Raw genomic sequence first — 6,071 nt, forward strand, 5'->3', positions numbered from 1 at the left:
CCTGCTGACCACATGCTGACCTCGGGAGAGAGAGGCAACAGGCATGGTTCCGGGGGCTGTGGAGGGTGGGTGAAGGCAGGCAGACCTTGCCCTGGCACGACCTGTAGCACACGGATCAGGGCAGCCTGTCTGTCTGCGGGGTTGGTTCTCTCCATCAGGTGGTGGTGTTGGCACCTACCTGCCTCCTGGAGCAGCTCATGAGAAAGAGTGGGCTGGAAAGGACATCCCTAGGAAGTTTGGGACCACAGGCTCTAGTCTTGGCACCACTGCAGACAAGTGCACAACCAGAGTCAAGTCCCCTTCCTGAGCCTCAGGAAATGAAGCAGAGAAGTATGGCCATCCATGTGTTCTGGCGTGACCCTGAAATGCCACAAGTCTTTGCCACCAAGCCAGGTAACCAGGCACGAGAAACAAACCCTCTATCAGCTCCTTTTGGATGTTGTAGACCTCTTACCAAAGAGATGCCCTGGGAAGGGCACCACTCTGATGGTCCTGCTTCCAACATCCAGACCAGAACTTCAGGACACCCTCATCTCTCTCTGACCAGGGACCCGTGGCTGCAGAGCCAGAATTTTTGGCAACAGCAGAATGTCTCTGTTTCCTCAGGGCTGAGAGGGACTTCTTAAGTCTTCCATTAACGGAACCTCATTCAGCTGGAAAAATAATAATCAGAAAGCAATTCTGCCTGGTTACTGGTCTGTGAGCTTCTGAAAGTTTCTGAGAAGAAATGCTCCAAAAGCTCCTGCACGGAGGGACTCTGAGCCCAGCCCTGCCTGCTTTCTCCCCAGGGAGCTCGCAGCCCAGTGGTCGACCAGCAAGCCTTTCATCAGTCAGCATCGTCAGGTTAAATTCTGTCCAGCTGTTCATTAAACAGGTCCTCATGAGGGGCCAAGGCCCAGGTTATAGTATCAGGAGCGTAGAACCAAGACACACATGTACCATGTACTTGGTTGAGCTCAGGCTCAACCTGACCACTTTATTTGTTCAAACTCTAGAGAGTTCTTAGCTCCACTCACTCTCACATTTAGAAAAACGTAAACGTTCAGGAACGTTCACCATCTAGCTTGCCTCTTTTCTTCGATATCTTCTCCCTAATTCATTGGGTTAGCATGCTTTATGTGGGCTAACTAAAACTAGTACCTCTCTCCTTCAGTGAAATTGATTTTTCTTCCGATCTATTCCATCTAATACATCCAAGAATGATATAAATTCTGTGAAGAAGGGCAGAAGATGGAGACCAGTGGAGAGTTCCTGGGGAAAATGGGCCCTGGCAGGAAGCTCACCAGCTTGGAGGATGCATGAGACAGAAAATCATGCCATCAACAAAGACTATTTTATGGTTAATAAATTAGTATATGCAGAGTAGAACAGCAGAGCTCTAAGATCTAGGATTTGATTTTATCCCGTTACAACCTAATGTATTTATTTACGAATGCTTCTTGGAGGCTGGCAGAAGACATGAGACTCCTGGGCTAGACACTAGGATGTTACCACTCACATGGCAACAATCAGCATGAGCACTATGTTTATGTCAGATCTTCTTGGCCCCTGTGTTCTACAGAGGGCAGGCAGAGGTCCCAGAAATATGCCTGAGCATGCAGTGCATTGCACTTAGGAACCCTGAGCTGAGAGAATCCACTACTTTCTAGGGAACATCAAGCAAGCCAGCTTTTTGTCCCAGAGAGATGTTGCCGCATGTGTCATGATTGGTTGCTGCGGATACAACCCAGGTACAGAGCAGTCAGAGCTTTGCATTATTGGGTCCACTCAACAGGATGTATAAGAGTGCAAGAGGCCCACGGAGACCCCTCTGAACAGCAGGTTGGTATTGACAACGTTCTGGTTGTGGCTCCTAGGTCTAACGCTTACTGTGAGATTGGGTGGTGAATTGCAATTGCTGAACTCCTCTTTACCTGTTTCCTCAACTATAAAATAAGGATGATGCCCACCTTCCAGGTGATTGTTAAAGATGGTCTATGATTATTCTCCTAGGAACACAGTGGGGGAACAAAATAAAAGTCTCTGACATCGAGTAACTCAACTGTATGCTGACTAGACATAAGTATGTAATGTAGGTTAATCAGAAGTATGATTAATCAGAAGTATGATAAGGAATACCAAGTAGGGAAAAATGCAGAGGGTGATGCACTTCATGGTTCAGGGAAAGATTCTCCAAGGAGCTGACATTTGGTCCATCATCCTGGACTGAGTAAACCAGTGACTTTGTTGTCTAAGCGTGAGCATTCTGGGCAGGCACAGAGTCTGTGCTCCAGTCCTCTGTCAGCATGTTCAAGAGAAGTGTGGAGGCTGGCAAAGCTCACGGAAGTGAGCAAGAAGAGACATAGAAATGAAGCCAGGGAGCTGTCAGAGACCCATTCATGTGTGCAGGATCTTATAGGCAATGAGTGATGAGAACCTAGGATTTCATTCTAGGTGTAAGGGAACCCACACATTTGGGTAGGTGGAGGTATGAGCAGAGAACAGTGTGCAGGAGGGCAAGAGAAAGCATAAGGTCTGGGGTTTGAGTTTATCCCGCTGTTACTAACTTACATGTCAGCCTTGCAGCATTTTATGGATCCTGGCAAGACACATGAGATTCCAGGGTCAGAAACAAGAGACTATTGCGAGGTGGGAAAAGCCTTTCTCCTTGCATGAGTGGAGAATAAGCTCAGAGTGGACCTTTCCAAATTCAAGGGATGATATAGTTCAGTCCATACTTTCAGAAACTGCCTCAATAAACAAAAGGGAGTGAAGGTTCTTGGAACAAATTCCAGGTCATAGTGTATCAGAAAACTCCGAGTCTCAGGGCCAGATGGTGGCACAGTGGGAAATCGCAATGCTCTGTGAGGCAGACCCTCCTGGACAAGTTCTAGGATCACTCCCAAAGACCTCCCTGAGTACACCAGGCACACACATACCCGTGATCCAAGGCTAGCAGAGGCTGGGGTTGGATCGTGGCATCAATGCCCTGTTGAGAATGTGTTCTCCCGTCTCTCTCTCTCTCTCTCTCTCTTTCTCTCTCTCATGAAATAATATGTTAAAAAAATAAAAATAAGGCTCTTAGTCTCTCAATCTGCATGTCTTGCCTATAAAACTGGGAGGACAATGATTCCCTGTCACAGTTAGGGAGCTTAGCAAATAGCAGTTGAATCCAAAGACCATGTTCTCATTACCTGAATTAGTAAGAGAAAGCAGATTTATCTTAATAAGTCATCCTTCTAGGGTTTTGACTATTCCTTTTCTTTACTGAAAATAGTAGTGTTTTATATGTAGCTGTAATGCACAACACAGATACGCTTGCAAAACTGGCTTGCACTTCCCTGATACAAGATGTTGATCAGGTCAGCTCTATAGTCTAGTGGTAAAGGGAGCTGGATCCTATGTGGCCAACTGCATTCTGAGTCCCAGCTGTAGCAGTTTGAAAAACATGCCAGGCACATGCGCATGTGTGCCCCAAATTCCAACAGGACGGAGGACTAGAGAAGGGATTGCAGCATAACCATGCCCCGTTTTAGGGAGAGGAATGCTTTCTCCATTTTCCTGTTTCTTCCATCTCTCTGTCTCTCTCTCTAGTGAATGCACACACCCTCCGGCAATTAAAAAAAAATAGACATTGTTGGTCACTAAGGAAAGAGAAGACAGTGAGAAGGGTCAGAGCACCAGATAGGGACAAAGAATAGAGCAGAAAAAATTACCATTAAAAAAATAAAAATAAAGCTCTTAGTGGGTTGAGTGCTACTCCTATGGAGATCTGAGCCTCATTTCATCCCTGTGCTATACTCCCAAGAAGAAAGAGGTTGACCACGTAGTATCTCTTGCATGACCATGCAGTACCCTCACAAGCAAGGTCACATGGTCCCCTCCCTCACTTCCAGGATTCTCAAAGACAAAGAACTGTGCTGCCCCATTTTACAGATGAGGAAGGCTATCTGAGGTTGCTGAGCTGACCAGGTATTGGAGCTGGAGTTCAGCTGGAGGGTTCCTACCTGGTGCTGGGCATGACCTACCATCCCCAGAGACCTCCCTAGACTGCCTGTCTGTCCAGCCTCAGTGGGTCGGTAAGACTTGAGGAGGGCATTGGCCTTTGCAAGGCACACCTCCCATCACTGAATTCTAGGAGGAGAAAAAACGCCTGTGTGCTTGAAAGTTAATTGAACAGAACAAAATGTCTTTATAATGCAATGTCCCCGTGTGGGAGGCCTTTAATGGGCTAAAGGGACAGGCCGTCCAGTCTCCTGCCCCCAGTGCTCAGGAGGGCCCGCGGTATGGGATGGGTGGGAAACTCTGTGTTGAATGTCCTGTGATCAGCCGGCTCAGAGGAGCCAAGGTGGAGCAGCTCTCACCCTATGGCACCTCCGGCCAGGAGCGTGGTTGACATCTCCAGCAGTAGTCTGTCACAGGTCGATTTCCTCTGCCCGCCAGATTTGCCTCCTCAGTCAGATGGAGGGTGAGTAGCATCAGTGATCACTTGGGAGTGAGGGTTGAGTGGGGATAAAATCCCCCTGCCTGCATGGATGTACCCTCCGGTGCAGGGTAGGCGCCAGGTAGGCCCCTTGCTGAGAGATCAGCCCAGGCTGACTGGTAAGCACTTAGTGGGAAGACCTGGGGGGTTGGAACTCAGGTCTCCTTTAGGTTTATTTTTTTTTTTTCTAAGAAAGATTTTTCCTATAGGGTACATGTGCTCGCTGGAGAGATAGAGAGACAGAAAGTGAGAAATTGTCCCTGAGCGTCCCGGCGGGGGGGGGGGGGCGCGGCGGGGCCGGAAAAAAAAAATTGCCCCGGGGGCCCCGGGGGGGGGGGGGGGGTGCACGATGGCCACGCCACAATCCTATCCCCTCCATTCTCCTTTTGGAATTTTGGACACATACAAGTGCCCGGTGTGAATTTTGAGCCACCAGGTCCGGGGCTCAAACCATGATCGACTATGTGGGAGTCCAGCAGCATGACCATTATGCCATCTGCTGATTCCTAGCTTCACTCTTACAAATTGTACAGCCCTGAGTCAAGTGTATTAACCTTTCCATAAAATGTGTTAAAAGAGTCAATGAGTTCGTAGGGATAGGGCTCTGGGACCAACTCTTAGAACTGTACACAGCCCCAAGTCAGTATATGGACCATCTGCTCTTGCCAGAGAGGGGACAAGACGCGGCAGCAGTTGGCAGCCCTCCTGGAGGCCAGCGCGCTCAGACCTCCATTCTCTGCTCACAGGACTCCCAAGGCATATCCATATCATGGTTGTCTCTGTTTTGTACACAAGGACCAGGTGTTGGCTCAGCATTGCCATTGGCTCGTGCACGTCAGGTGAGGCTTTGGAACTGCCAAGGTGCGTCCTCTTTCCACTTTCCCCTATGGAAATGGAATCATCCTCCCCCCATGATGCCACACAAGTGACCCTCAGGGTGTCTCAAACCTCCCGAGCCCCTTTGGTGCTAAGGGATGAGTCATCTTCACAGCCTTCACAGCCGCTAGTTACACAAGGTGAAGTTGCAAAGCAGAGCCTGAAGTTCCACAAGGGGAGAGAGCCATTCAGAGCCTTTGCCATCTCCAACATCATTTCCGCGTGATTTAAAGTACCGACTCCCACGGGATGTGGCACTCACCACGTGCGCTTGCGTGCAGTCCCATCCATGACCCGGCCTTTGAATCAGGTTCCTGTCCTTCACTGTGCAACCTCAGGCAAGTTACCTCTGCACTCTGTTTTCATAGTTTTGCTGTGAAATAGGAAGTTCACCCCCTTACAGTGCTGTAAGATCAGAGGTGCAGCCTGAGCTCGGCTTAGTACCCAGCAGAGTTGGTGCATGTTGGGAACATGCCCACATCCTTCCTTCCCCAACAAGCGTTTGCAGGGCTTGCTGCAGGCTTCGCCTGGTGCAGTGGGGAGACATCTACACTAGCATCTCACTCTCGTGCCTCCATGCCTCCTGTCCCTCTGCTCCTCTAGGTCTGGAGACGCCATTTGCTGTGCTGGTCATTACTCGCCTCTGCTCTCTTGACCTACTTACCGAGCCTCTGCAGCCCAGCTGCTCAACCTTCCCACATTTTTCACCCTGAGCCTCCCTAGGGCTGCCTCC

At 49.3% G+C, this 6,071-nt stretch overlaps 1 protein-coding gene across 4 annotated transcripts in view; it reads left to right on the top strand.

The window, feature by feature from the left end:
* ST3GAL1 (ST3 beta-galactoside alpha-2,3-sialyltransferase 1) overlaps positions 1-6,071 on the top strand; it is an 89,408-nt gene that overhangs the window by 58,226 nt on the left and 25,111 nt on the right. Inside the window, exon 4 of one of the 4 annotated variants that reach the window (XM_006155517.3) lies at positions 1,650-1,821. The exons of the other annotated variants lie outside the window; for them this stretch is intronic. The gene's annotated coding sequence lies outside the window, so the exon portion shown is untranslated. The remainder of the gene's footprint in view (positions 1-1,649; positions 1,822-6,071) is intronic. 4 annotated transcript variants of the gene reach the window in all.

The sequence above is a fragment of the Tupaia chinensis genome, unplaced genomic scaffold (assembly GCF_000334495.1).
Source record: "Tupaia chinensis unplaced genomic scaffold, TupChi_1.0 Scaffold000459_1, whole genome shotgun sequence".
Classification (NCBI taxonomy): Eukaryota; Metazoa; Chordata; class Mammalia; order Scandentia; family Tupaiidae; genus Tupaia; species Tupaia belangeri.